The sequence below is a fragment of the Lampris incognitus genome, chromosome 13 (assembly GCF_029633865.1).
Source record: "Lampris incognitus isolate fLamInc1 chromosome 13, fLamInc1.hap2, whole genome shotgun sequence".
In the NCBI taxonomy this organism is placed as follows: domain Eukaryota; kingdom Metazoa; phylum Chordata; class Actinopteri; order Lampriformes; family Lampridae; genus Lampris; species Lampris incognitus.
In genome coordinates, this window is record NC_079223.1 from 51799911 (window position 1) to 51813864 (window position 13954).

General features: G+C 48.8%; 1 protein-coding gene and 1 pseudogene across 2 annotated transcripts in view; both read right to left on the reverse strand.

Annotated features, from left to right (window-relative positions):
* fbxw4 (F-box and WD repeat domain containing 4) overlaps positions 1 to 13954 on the reverse strand; it is a 112868-nt gene that overhangs the window by 77024 nt on the left and 21890 nt on the right. The window lies entirely within an intron of this gene.
* LOC130123107 (NAD(P)H dehydrogenase [quinone] 1-like) overlaps positions 9874 to 13954 on the reverse strand; it is a 15934-nt pseudogene continuing 11853 nt past the window's right edge.

The following is a 13954-nucleotide window of genomic DNA, read 5'->3' on the forward strand; positions in this document are numbered from 1 at the left end:
CCAGCCAGCCGCCCAGCCAGCCGCCCAGCCAGCCAGCCGCCCAACCAGCCGCCCAGCCAGCCAGCCGCCCAACCAGCCGCCCAGCCAGCCAGCCGCCCAACCAGCCGCCCAGCCAGCCGCCCAGCCAGCCGCCCAACCAGCCGCCCAGCCAGCCAGCTGCCCACACCAGCCGCCCAGCCAGCCGCCCAGCCAGCCGCCCAGCCAGCCAGCCGCCCAACCAGCCGCCCAGCCAGCCAGCCGCCCAACCAGCCGCCCAGCCAGCCGGCCAGCCAGCCGGCCCACACCAGCCGCCCAACCAGCTGCCCAGCCAGCCGGCCAGCCAGCCGGCCCACACCAGCCGCCCAACCAGCTGCCCAGCCAGCCGCCCAACCAGCCGCCCAGCCAGCCGCCCAGCCAGCCGCCCAACCAGCCGCCCAGCCAGCCAGCCGCCCAGCCAGCCGCCCAACCAGCCGCCCAGCCAGCCAGCCGCCCAACCAGCCGCCCAGCCAGCCGCCCAGCCAGCCGCCCAACCAGCCGCCCAGCCAGCCGCCCTGCCAGCCAGCCGCCCAGCCAGCCGCCCAGCCAGCCGCCCAACCAGCCGCCCAGCCAGCCGCCCAACCAGCCGCCCGCCCAACCAGCCGCCCAGCCAGCCGCCCAGCCAGCCGCCCAACCAGCCGCCCAGCCAGCCAGCCGCCCAACCAGCCGCCCAGCCAGCCGCCCAGCCAGCCAGCCGCCCAACCAGCCGCCCAGCCAGCCGCCCAACCAGCCGCCCAGCCAGCCGCCCAACCAGCCGCCCAGCCAGCCCACACCAGCCGCCCAGCCAGCCCACACCAGCCGCCCAGCCAGCCCACACCAGCCAGCCCACACCAGCCACCCAGCCAGCCCACACCAGCTGCCCAGCCAGCCCACACCAGCCGCCCAACTACCCACCAAACCAGCTGCCAAACCAGCCACCAAGTCAGCTGCCAAACCAGCCACCAAGTCAGCCGCTAAACCAGCCACCCAAGCAGCCACTAAACCATCCACCAAACCAGCCACCGCACGCACTGATGACCAGCAACATGGATGTCATACCCACGTGTCTTTCTGCTCGATAGTCCAGGTGAGGACATCACAGACAGGTGAATCAGTTCGTGTGGACACAGCGTTGTTAATACGAGTGCCGATGCCTGCAGCCAGACTGAAGAGGTCACTTAGATGAAAGGTGTCTGTCACTAAACACTGTGTCCAGAGGAACTGATTCACCTGTCTGTGATACTGTACCACATGACCCATGTCGATGACATCACCACGACATTTCACCTTAATATCACATCCCATTTTGTTTCAGGTGTTTACAATTCTGAACAAAGCTCAGTTGTGGTGATTTCATCTACAAACATTAAGAAACTGTTCCAACTCACATTTCAGTGAGAACCAGTAGGGAACAGTCAGTCCTGCAGCCAAGGTACAAACACAAACTGGGAGACACAACACAAGCCATGGTTTGGTCTGTTGCCAGGAATGGTGGAGATGCATCTGTATTGTACAGGCCAGCACACACCATACAGCCATCTGACACACACTGACACACACTGACACACACTGACACACACCATACAGCCATCTGACACACACTGACACACACTGACACACACTGACACACACCATACAGCCATCTGACACACACTGACACACACTGACACACACTGACACACACCATACAGCCATCTGACACACACTGACACACACTGACACGCACTGACACACACTGACACACACCATACAGCCAGCTGACACACACTGACACACACTGACACACACTGACACACACTGACACACACTGACACACACCATACAGCCATCTGACACACACTGACACACACTGACACACACCATACAGCCAGCTGACACACACTGACACACACTGACACACACTGACACACACTGACACACACCATACAGCCAGCTGACACACACTGACACACACTGACACACACTGACACGCACTGACACACACTGACACACACTGACACACACCATACAGCCATCTGACACACACTGACACACACTGACACACACCATACAGCCAGCTGACACACACTGACACACACTGACACGCACTGACACACACCATACAGCCATCTGACACACACTGACACGCACTGACACGCACTGACACGCACTGACACGCACTGACACACACCATACAGCCATCTGACACACACTGACACGCACTGACACGCACTGACACACACCATACAGCCATCTGACACACACTGACACACACTGACACACACCATACAGCCATCTGACACACACTCTCACACACTGACACACACTGACACGCACTGACACACACCATACAGCCATCTGACACACACTGACACACACTGACACACACTGACACACACCATACAGCCATCTGACACACACTGACACACACTGACACACACTGACACACACCATACAGCCATCTGACACACACTGACACACACTGACACACACTGACACACACCATACAGCCATCTGACACACACTGACACACACTGACACGCACTGACACACACCATACAGCCATCTGACACACACTGACACACACTGACACACACCATACAGCCATCTGACACACACTCTCACACACTGACACACACTGACACGCACTGACACACACCATACAGCCATCTGACACACACTGACACACACTGACACACACCATACAGCCATCTGACACACACTGACACACACTGACACACACTGACACACACCATACAGCCATCTGACACACACTGACACACACTGACACGCACTGACACACACCATACAGCCATCTGACACACACTGACACACACTGACACACACCATACAGCCATCTGACACACACTGACACACACTGACACGCACTGACACACACCATACAGCCATCTGACACACACTGACACACACTGACACACACCATACAGCCATCTGACACACACTCTCACACACTGACACACACTGACACGCACTGACACACACCATACAGCCATCTGACACACACTGACACACACTGACACACACTGACACACACCATACAGCCATCTGACACACACTGACACACACTGACACGCACTGACACACACTGACACACACCATACAGCCATCTGACACACACTGACACACACTGACACACACTGACACACACCATACAGCCATCTGACACACACTGACACACACTGACACGCACTGACACACACTGACACACACCATACAGCCATCTGACACACACTGACACACACTGACACGCACTGACACACACTGACACACACTGACACACACTGGCACACACTGGCACACACCATACAGCCATCTGACACACACTGACACACACTGACACACACTGACACACACCATACAGCCAGCTGACACACACTGACACACACTGACACACACTGACACACACCATACAGCCATCTGACACACACTCTCACACACTGACACACACTGACACGCACTGACACACACCATACAGCCATCTGACACACACTGACACACACTGACACACACTGACACACACCATACAGCCATCTGACACACACTGACACACACTGACACGCACTGACACGCACTGACACACACTGACACACACTGACACAGACTGACACACACTGACACACACTGACACACACTGACACACACCATACAGCCATCTGACACACACTGACACACACTGACACACACTGACACACACCATACAGCCAGCTGACACACACTGACACGCACTGACACACACTGACACACACTGACACACACCATACAGCCATCTGACACACACTGACACACACTGACACACACTGACACACACCATACAGCCATCTGACACACACTGACACACACTGACACACACTGACACACACTGACACGCACTGACACGCACTGACACACACTGACACACACTGACACAGACTGACACACACTGACACACACTGACACACACTGACACACACTGACACACACCATACAGCCATCTGACACACACTGACACACACTGACACACACTGACACACACCATACAGCCAGCTGACACACACTGACACGCACTGACACACACTGACACACACTGACACGCACTGACACACACTGACACACACTGACACACACTGACACACACCATACAGCCATCTGACACACACTGACACACACTGACACACACTGACACACACTGACACACACTGACACACACTGACACACACTGACACACATTGACACACACTGACACACACTGACACAAACTGACACACACTGACACACATTGACACACACTGACACAAACTGACACACACTGACACACACTGACACACACTGACACAAACTGACAGGGACTGACACACATTGACACACACTGACACGCACTGACACACACTGACACACACTGACACACACTGACACAAGCTGACACACACTGAAACACACTGAAACACACTGACACACACTGACACACACTGACACACACTGACACACACTGAAACACACTGAAACACACTCTCACACACTGACACAGACTGACACACACTGACACGCACTGACACACACTGACACACACTGACACACACTGACACACACTGACACACACTGACACAAACTGACACACACTGACACAGACTGACACAGACTGACACACACTGACACGCACTGACACACACTGACACACACTGACACACACTGACACAAACTGACACACACTGAAACACACTGAAACACACTCTCACACACTGACACACACTGACACAAACTGACACACACTGAAACACACTGAAACACACTCTCACACACTGACACAAACTGACACACACTGAAACAGACTGACACAAACTGACACACACTGAAACAGACTGACACACACTGAAACAGACTGACACACACTGAAACAGACTGACACACACTGACACACACTGACACGCACTGAAACAGACTGAAACAGACTGACACACACTGACACACACTGACACGCACTGACACACACTGACACACACTGACACACACTGACACGCACTGACACACACTGACACAAACTGACACACACTGACACACACTCTCACACACTGACACACACTGACACACACTGACACGCACTGAAACAGACTGAAACAGACTGACACACACTGACACACACTGACACGCACTGACACACACTGACACACACTGACACGCACTGACACACACTGACACACACTGACACACACTGACACGCACTGACACACACTGACACAAACTGACACACACTGAAACACACTGAAACACACTCTCACACACTGACACGCACTGACACACACTGACACGCACTGACACACACTGACACAAACTGACACACACTGAAACACACTGAAACACACTCTCACACACTGAAACAGACTGACACACACTGACACACACTGACACACACTGACACACATTGACAGGGACTGACAGGGACTGACAGGGACTGACGGGGACTGACAGGGACTGACAGGGACTGACGGGGACTGCCAGGGACTGACAGGGACTGACGGGGACTGCCAGGGACTGCCGGGGACTGACGGGGACTGCCAGGGACTGACAGGGACTGACGGGGACTGCCAGGGACTGACAGGGACTGACAGGGACTGACGGGGACTGCCAGGGACTGACGGGGACTGACAGGGACTGCCGGGGACTGACGGGGACTGACAGGGACTGCCAGGGACTGACAGGGACTGACGGGGACTGCCAGGGACTGACAGGGACTGACAGGGACTGCCACGGACTGACGGGGACTGACAGGGACTGCCACGGACTGACAGGGACTGACAGGGACTGACGGGGACTGACAGGGACTGCCAGGGACTGACGGGCGGGCTGTGCTTCAGCGATCCCACAGCAGTGTGTCAGTGTGCTGAGCCGTGTTGGGAGTGATGCTCCTCAGGGTAACGGGATGTCTGCGGTAAATCATCGTGAGACAGTGTCCAGGTGGTCTGACATGAAGGGTATCCTGTAGCCCAGCAGCCAGCAGGAACACACACTGCGGAGTTATCTGCTACCCCAGCTGGGTCTGACCTGCTGCCGGGTTTCACTCACTTCTGTTTTTGGTTTTGTTTTGTTTTTTTAGGTGAGCTTCTGGAAGATGACATGGGAAATGACCAAAATGATGTCTGGTCCAACCCAAGATACAGGCTGAATAAATGGAAGAATATTTTACCCCTTAAAAAAGCATAACCATTCTGTTTTAAAAATGGTAGTATTCCTCCTAAATACTGAATTGGTATAAACCTGCAAAACCACACTTACAATTAAAAAAAACACATGATGCAACTACTTTCTCAGTTTAACATGTAACTGCATTAAGAAAGACTATTACAACAAATATAGCCAAGCAATGCAAGCCCGGTGGCAAAGGAAACGACATTCTGTGCATATCAGTGTCTTTCTCAGTACATTACCACACCAAGATCAATCACAACCAGAACCAGAGCCAGAATCAGAAATACTTTAGTCATCCTTGAGGGAAAATTGGGTCCCATTACAGACACTCATGCTCTAGTAAAGAAAACCTAAAAACCAACAAGATACAAGGTAACAAGAAAATAGAAATACATAGAAATAAGAAAATCATACATAAATAGAAACAGAAGATAAAATAAAAATAAGAATTTTATATCTATATATATATCTATATATATAAGTTTAAATCTGTCAGATGAAGAGCGTTTGTAGAATGCTTAGACTTTAGGATTGTTTGATGACTTATATAAGTACTTAAGGAACGGTAATGAATGCTACTATAAGTCCTTGGAAGTGAAAAAAAAAACGCCCTATAACGTCTTGATGTCCAATGATTTACAAACTATTCACAATTCAAACAAACTAATGTTTGATTGTCTAAATTCTTTTAATAATAAAACACAACAACTAATGCCTGTCTACGTCACGTCTACATCATGTCTATATCATGTCTATGTCATGTCTACATCATGTCCATATCATGTCGACAGCATGTCTACATCATGTCTATGTCATGTCTACATTATGTCCATATCATGTCTACATAATGTCTATATCATGTCTACATCATGTCTATATCATGTCTACATAATGTCTATATCATGTCTACATCATGTCTACGTCATGTCTCTATCATGTCTACATAATGTCTATATCATGTCTAGATCTGTCTATGTCATGTCTACATCATGTTTATATCATGTCCATGTCATGTCTCTATCATGGCTACATGTCCATATAATGTCTACGTCATGTCTATTCTATGTCATGTCTGCATCATATCTACACCATGTGTACACCATGTCTATATCACATCTACATCATGCTATGTCATGTCTACATCTGTCTATGTTATGTCTATATCATGTCTATGTCATGTCTGTCTTGTCTGTTCTATGTCATGTCTACATCATGTCTGTATCATGTCTATGTCATGCCTAAATCGTGTGTATGTCACATCTATTCTGTCATGTCCATATCACGTCTACATAATGTCTACATCGTGTCTATATCATGTCTACATCATGCCTATGTCATGTCTATTCTATGTCATGTTTACATGGATATATCATGTCTACATCATGTCTACGTCATGTCTACACAATGCCAATGTCATGTCTATGTCATCTATATCATGTCTATAACATGTCCACACCATGTCTACATCATGTCTATGCCATGTCTATATAATGTCTGTCATTTATCATGTCTATATCATGTCTACATCATGTCTGTCATGTCTATATCATGTCGACATCATGTCTATATCATGTATACATCATGTCCATAGCATGTCTACATCATATCTATGTCATGTCTACATCATGTCTATATCATGTCTAGGTGGTGGCAAGTATTGGGCCCGATGTCCTACTTGCCAAAAGGAATGCGAAGCGGTGCGGTGGCCTCTGGCTTCCTGGTGTAGTGTTCGCCGCGGGTCCATCACTTAGCTTGCTAAGTAGGACCTTGCATATGGTTTCCTGTTACATATGGCCGCTCCTACGCAACTGTGACTGCAGCAGCACCTTCTCGTGGTACCTCCTGTTTCACAAAGCCTGCTGCGGGGGCGACCAGGTTCCCGGCGGTATAACTGGGTGGGTAGATTGGACTCGTTAGCCTTGCTTGGCAGCCAATCTAGGAGAAGGACAACTCTGATTTCAAAGCCGGGCAGATGAAGCTCGTTAGCCTTGTCAGGCAATTCATCTAGGAGAATGAAAACTCAGATTTAAAACCTCTGCTGCCTTGCGAGTATTCTCGTCTACGGGAAAGGCCTTGGGAAGAAACCCTGAGGAAAAATCTGCATCTGTCTCCATTGCCAGTCATCTCGCTTAGTCTTGCCACTGGTAGTAGGTGGTTTCGGACGAGAGATTGGGGTTGATGATGGGAAACTCTTCCCCACTTTAAACAAAATAATTGCGCAAGTCATCAGTCATCCATCCATCACCCCATTTTTATTCTCAAAGTCCTGTGGCGATAGGGGCATGACGAAGCGACAGGTGTGGGTACACTGGAAGTCGTAGCCACAAACCTGCACACAGGCGGCTTAGACCATATGGTCGTTCTCCACTGAAAGGAGCAGAAGTGGAGTCTGGCAGCCCTCTGAGCGACTGAGCAGCCCTCTTTAGGACCGCACTGCTCACCTCCCTGGCATGAGGAAGGGTCTAGAAAAGGTGACCTAAAAATTGCCTGCCCCACGTCACCTCATCAGGCAAACCGCGGTCGGAGGGGGCCCTATTTTTGCGGTCGAAACAACAGAAAACAGGCGAAAACAACACTCTTCTTGTCAGGGAAAATGCAGAAAGACCCAAGAGACGCACAGCACTTATTGCAAATGAACTAAACAGGTACAACACTGACATTGCTGCCTTGAGTGAGACCAGGCTGGCAGGACAGGGTGAAATTCACGAAAGAAGCGCAGACTACAATTTCTTCTAGAGTGAGTGCGAACCTGAGGAGAAACGTGAAGCTGGAGTTGGCTTCGCAGTCAAGTCAACTCTAGTAAGCAAACTGGCCACGCCTCCAAAAGGCGTGAATGGTCGCCTAATGACGCTGAGACTCCCCCTTTCTCAGGGAAAGAAATTTGTCACTATTGTCAGCGTCTATGCACCCATGATGACCAACCCGGACGAGATCAAGGATACATTTTATGAAGACCTGAATTCTGTCATTGCCGACATTCCCAGCACTGAAAAACTCCCCATTCTTGGTGATTTTAATGCAAGAGTTGGCACAGACAGCATCTCTTGGGAAGGTGTGACCGGAAAGCTCGGAGTTGGAAGCTGCAACAGCAATGGATTGCTACTTCTTCAGACCTGCACAGAACATGGGCTTCTGATCACAAACACAGTATCTCAGCTCCCCATCCGCAACAGAACGTCCTGGATGCACCCGAGGTCCAAACACTGGCACCTGATTGACTGTGTCATTGTCAGGAAAAGAGACCGGCAGGACATAAGAGTTACAAAGGCTATGTGTGGGGCAGAGTGCTGGACGGATCACCGCCTCATTGTTTCTAAAATCAATCTCCACATCCAGCCCAAGAGACGCCCATAAGGCATGAAAGCACAAAAACGTCTAAATGTCAGTAAACTAAAGAGTAATGGCATCAAGAAGTCCTTTACAGACACTCTGGAGGAACGACTGGAGGTTACTGTGCTGGATAGCCAGAATGTGGAGGCTGCTTGGACCGCACTTCATGACAGTGTATAACACAACCTTGGAGTGGCTAGGCCCCCCAGTCAACAGCCAAGACAGATGCATTTAGGAACATCCGTAGCTCTATCCAAAGAAAACTACGCCGAATGCAGGATTCATGGCTGAGCAACAAAGCTGATGAGATACAGGGCTTTGCAGACAGAAATGACATGAAAAACTTCTATTCTACAATGGCCTGAAAGAAGTCTACAGTCCATCGCTGGCTCATCCCCGCTCCTTAGCGTAGATGGGACAACACTAATCACAGACAAAGGGGAGGTTCTTGAAAGATGGGCTGAACACTTCAGCAATGTTTTGAATCGCCCTTCTACTATCAACTATGAAGCCATCGACTGACTACCCCAAATTCCATCTGATGAGACGCTGAGCACCCTTCCAACAATGGAAGAGACGCTTAAGGCAATCGGACAGTTGTCAAGCGGAAAAGCCCCTGGCTCAGACTCCATCCCAGCTGAAATTTATAAAGAAGGAGGGCCTGCGATTGATAAGAAACTTCAGCAGTTGTTTCATCTCATATGGCAAACTGAAACAGTACCTCAGGACTTTAAAGATGCCTCAATTATCCACCTCTATAAGCGCAAGGGAAATCGCCAATCGTGTGATAACCACCGTGGAAATTTCCTTCTGTCCATTGCAGGCAAACTGCTTGCAAGAGTTTTATTAAATCGCCTCAGCGCACACATCGAGAGAGGACTTCTACCTGAGAGTCAATGTGGATTCTGGAAAGAATGCAGGACCATAGACATGGTGTTTGCTGCCCGCCAGCTTCAAGAAAAATGCCAGGAACAAAATGTTGACCTGTACTCCGCTTTTTTGATCTGACCAAGGCCTTTTATACTGTCTGCAGAGACGGCCTTTGGAGAATCATGGCAAAATACGGATGTCCAAAAAAGTTCATCACCATCGTATGACAACTACATGATGGCATGCTAGCCAGAGTCCAAGACAATGGAGCTGCATCTAAGCCGTTTCCTGTCTCTAACAGAGTAAAACAAGACTGTGTCCTTGCCCCAACCCTGTTCAGCCTTACGTTCTCAGCCATGCTGTCAGATGCTTTCTGAGAGGGGGACGCTGACATTGCTGTCAATTGCCGTTTTGATGGCTCTCTCTTCAACCTTCAGCGGATTAAAGCAAAAACCTTAGTTAAAACAGCAACCATCAACAATCTTCTGTTTGCTGTTGACTGCGCCCTCAACGCTACATCCAAAGCCAACACGCAACAAAGTATCAATAAGTTCTCAGAGGCTTGCAACAACTTCGGCCTCACCATCAGCATAAAAAAGACTGAAGTACTTCATCAGCCAGCTCCAGGCAAGCCATACAATGTACCCAACATCACCATCAATGGGCATCGATTAAATGCGGCTGACAAATTCACTTACGTGGGCAGTTCTCTCTCCAGATATGTCACCACTGATGAAGAGATGACCACATGGCTTGCTAAAGCAAGTACTGCTTTTGGCAGACTCCACAAGAATGTGTGGAACAGGAGAGGCATCACCCAGGAGACAAAAATTAAACTGCATCAGGTCATAGTTCTCACCACACTGCTTTAGGCTGCGACACATGGACAGTTTACAAACGCCATGCAAAAACACTGAACCACTTTCACACCACATGCCTCAGAAACCTTCTTGGCATAAAGTGGTATGACAAGATCCCTGACACAGAGGTCCTCACTCTCTCAAGACTGCCGAGTATACACACCATCCTCATGCAATCACAGCTTCGTTGGGTGGGCCACATAGTTCACATGCCAGACCACCAGCTCCCAAAGAAACTGTTATATGGTGAACTCAAGCAAGGCAAACGCTCCCATTGTTGTCAAAACAAGTATTTCAAAGACACCTTGAAGGTTTCGTTAAAGGCCTTCACCATCAACTACGATACATGGGAACAGAAAGCTCTGAACAGAGGAGTGGCGTGCAGCTGTCCGAAATGGTGCAAACACATATGAGGCTGCCAGGATTGCTGCAACAGAGAGCCACAGGTAGGCCAGGAAAGACCGTGCCGGCAACCCCCCAGCTACTCCCACAATCCCATGCCCACACTGCCAAAGAACATTCAGGGCGCAGATTGGACTAACCAGCCATCTTCGCACCCACAGAATTCGGCCCCTACAGGATGACTAGATGGTCCTCGTCGCTGCAACAGACGAAGAACATATCATGTCTACATCATGTCTAGTTTGAACATCATGTCGACATGGTGTATATATCATGTCTACATCACGTCTACATCACGTCTACACAATGTCTATGCCATGTCTATATCATGTCTATGTCATCTATATCATGTCTATAACATGTCTACACCACATCTATAACATGTCTACACCATGTCTACGTCATGTCTATGTCATGTGTACATCATGTCTATTTCACATCTATATCATGTTTGTGTCATGTCTATATGATATCTGTCATGATTATAGCATGTCTACAAACCCCAATTCCAATGAAGTTGGGATGTTGTGTAAAACATGAATAAAACAGAATACAATGATTTGCAAATCCTTTTCGACCTATATTCAAGTGAATACACTACAAAGACAAGATATTTAATGTTCAAACTGATAAACTTTATTGTTTTTTGCAAATATTCATTCATTTTGAATTTGATGCCTGCAACACGTTCCAAAGAAGCTGGGACAGGGGCAACAAAAGACTGGGAAAGTTGAGGAATGCTCAAAAAACACCTGTTGGGAACATTCCACAGGTGAACAGGTTAACTGGAAACAGGTGAGTGTCATGATTGGGTATAAAAGGAGAATCCCGAAAGGCTCAGTCGTTCACAAGCAAGGATGGGGCGAGGTTCACCACTTTGTGAACAACTGTGTGAGCAAATAATCCAACAGTTTAAGAACAACGTTTCTCAACGTACAACTGCAAGGACTTTAGGGATTTCATCATCTCCAGTCCATAATATCATCACAAGATTAAGAGAATCCGGAGAAATCTCTGCACGTAAGCAGCAAGGCCCAAAACCAACATTGAATGCCCGTGACCTTCGACCCCTCAGGAGGCACTGCATTAAAAACTGACATCCTTCTGTAAAGGATATTACCAGTTGGGCTCAGGAGCACTTGGGAAAACCATCATCAGTTACCACAGTTTGTCGCTACATCTACAAGTGCAAGTTAAAACTCTACCATGCAAAGCCAAAGCCAGATATCAACACCACCCAGAAACGCCGCCGGCTTCTCTGGACCCGAGCTCATCTGAGATGGACTGACGCAAAGTGGAAAAGTGTGCTGTGGTCTGACGAGTCCACATCTCAAATTGTTTTTGGAAATCATGGACGTCGTGTCCTCCGGGCTGAGGAGGGAAAGGACCATCCTGATTGTTATCAGCACAAAGGTCAAAAGCCAGCTTCTGTGATGGTATGGGGGTGTGTTAGTGCCCATGGCATCATGGGTAGCTTGCACATCTGGGAAGGCTCCATTAATGCTGAAAGGTACATACAGGTTTTGGAGCAACATATGCTGCCATCCAAGCGACGTCTTTTTCAGGGACGTCCCTGCTTATTTCAGCAAGACAATGCCAAGCCACATTCTGCACGTGTTACACCAGCGGGGCTTCGTAGTAAAAGAGTGCGGGTACTAGACTGGCCTGCCTGCAGTCCAGACCTGTCTCCCAGTGAACATGTGTGGTGCATTATGAAGCGCTAAATACGACAATGAAGACCCCGGACTGCTGAGCAACTGAAGTCGTACATCAAGCAAGAATGGGAAAGAATTCCACCTACAAAGCCTCAACAAGTAGTGTCCTCAGTTCCCAAACGCTTATTGAGTGTTGCTAAAAGGGAAGGTGATGTAACACAGTGGTGAACATGCCCCTGTCCCAGCTTCTTTGGAACGTGTTGCAGGCATCACATTCACAATGAGTGAATATTTGCAAAAAACAATAAAGTTTATCAGTTTGAACATTAAATATCTTGTCTTTGTAGTGTATTCAAGTGAATATAGGTGGAAAAGGATTTGCAAATCATTGTATTCTGTTGTTATTTACGTTTTATACAACATTCCAACTTCACTGGAATTGGGGTTTGTATTTCATGTCTATATGATGTCTGTGTCATGTCTATATGATGTCTACATCATGTCTGTCATGTCTATATCATGTCTATTTCATTTCTGTCATGTCTATATCATATCTACATCATGTCTATGTCACGTCTATATCTGTCTATGTCATGTCTCATCGTCGTTGTTGGCGTCTCTCGTGTCCGAGGATCAATTCCAAGAGATAGAAAAAAAAACTCTTGGAGCCATTCACTAAAGCCT